The sequence below is a fragment of the Sinocyclocheilus grahami genome, unplaced genomic scaffold, assembly GCF_001515645.1.
Source record: "Sinocyclocheilus grahami isolate Dianchi unplaced genomic scaffold, SAMN03320097.WGS_v1.1 scaffold1555.1, whole genome shotgun sequence".
In the NCBI taxonomy this organism is placed as follows: domain Eukaryota; kingdom Metazoa; phylum Chordata; class Actinopteri; order Cypriniformes; family Cyprinidae; genus Sinocyclocheilus; species Sinocyclocheilus grahami.
In genome coordinates, this window is record NW_015506734.1 from 144,696 (window position 1) to 146,736 (window position 2,041).

At 33.7% G+C, this 2,041-nt stretch overlaps 1 pseudogene; it reads right to left on the reverse strand.

The window, feature by feature from the left end:
* The window catches only part of LOC107571155 (uncharacterized), an 11,168-nt pseudogene that overhangs the window by 2,523 nt on the left and 6,604 nt on the right, over positions 1–2,041 (reverse strand).

Genomic DNA, 2,041 nt, shown 5'->3' on the forward strand with positions numbered 1-2,041 from the left:
AGTGAAAAATTTAAAGGGGTCTGAATACTTTCCGTACCCACTGTATATATATATATATATGATACGATAAACGCCATTTTTTTCGCCAAAATCGGTATTGTATCTGGTCGGTATTGAAAAGTCCATTTTTAATTGTACGCAAAATGCGATATCCGCCGAGTTATTCTGTCATGCTTTCTCCATTTTTTTCCAAACCACGACAAATGCCAATCTCCCTTTTCTGCAGATTGCGATATATCCGCTGAACCAATCACAGCGCACCATTCCACACACTGTAGACAGTAATGGCGGCGCTTTGAATACAGCCGGCATCCTAGTTTTCCTCATCTATTTTGTACTTTGTGATCAACAAACAAACAAAAAAATTAGGAGTGCATGATAAATCGCATGTGATTGTCATGTGCATCTCGTCAGTAAAGCCGGTTCTGTGATTAATAGTAAATCTCCATCACGTGCTTTTAGATGGAACAGCATTTAATACACAGAGCCGTAGATTACTGCTATATCGCATTCATAATCGCAGATCAGTCGCATTCGATTATGAACGCGATATTTTGTAGCTTGTCAGTGTAAGTGTTTTTATTTATGCCATTAATGTTTTTGTTAATACAGCGTATAGCACTAGTCAACTAAATGAATGTAACAAGGCAAAGCACTTTTGGAAGTTGAATGTAAGGGAAATGTCATTTTGGAATTTCTGTGGTTTAATGTAATGTTGTTCATGATGAAATTTTATTTTATTGTTGTAATTAATTCATAGCATTAACAAGATGACCCGTTGAATTAATTTTGGGAGCGATGACTGATTGAATGTATTTTTAGTCCAGTGCCTGCATATAAGATTAGTATTGACCAAGTTCAGAGGCTGTCATATGTGGATCAACTTACTATGTTGTGTAGTTTCAACAGTTTCAATATGAAACATAACTTTTATATTGATTCAATGGATTTATTGCATTTTGGGAAAAAAAAAACGTGTCATGGATTTATTGCATTTTGGGGAAAAAAATATAAAATTTTATAATAAATCTTTGAGAATCAAAATCTGGATTTGACTTTTTAATGTTATTATAACCTAAATATGCTATGTGAACGTTTGAAATAGAATATAGTGGTTTTCATCTTGCCCCTTTCTTGGTAAAGAAAACACATTTTTATTCAAATTAATCAAAAATTATTTATAATGTTTTGGAACCAAACTCTTCACATATATATATATATATATACATATATATATATACATATATATACCTACATTTCAGCGGCAGGGACAGAGGGACTCCGGGAAAAAAATATAAAATTTTATAATAAATCTTTGAGAATCAAAATCTGGATTTGACTTTTTAATGTTATTATAACCTAAATATGCTATGTGAACGTTTGAAATAGAATATAGTGGTTTTCATCTTGCCCCTTTCTTGGTAAAGAAAACACATTTTTATTCAAATTAATCAAAAATGATTTATAATGTTTTGGAACCAAACTCTTCACATATATATATACATATATATACCTACATTTCAGCGGCAGGGACAGAGGGACTCGTCAGAGTAGAAGAAAAGCTCAATGCACCAAAATATTGAGTTGGCCTTAATAAAAACTCGGTCCAGAGCATTCAGAACCTCAGACTGGGCAGAAGATTCACCTTCCAACAGGACAATGACCCTAAGCACACAGCAAGAGTGGCTTATAGACAGCTCTGTGAATGTTCTTGAGTGGTCCAGCCACAGCCTGGGACTTAACCCAAACGCATATTTCTGGAGAAACCTGAAAATCTGCATCTGCCCCCATCCAACCTGACAGAGCTTGAGAGGTGAAAAGGTGAGGAGAAGAATGGCAGATAATTGCCAAATGCTTATGTGCAAAGCTTGTTGCATCATACCTAAAAAACTTGAGGCTGTAAAGGTGCTTCGGCTATGTACTGAGTTAAGTGTATGAATACTTTTTTAATGAATTTATTTCAGTGTTTTTTTTAATGTATTATTAGTTGTGACAATTCTGTAATTATATTTATATATGTGTGTGTGTATATATATATATA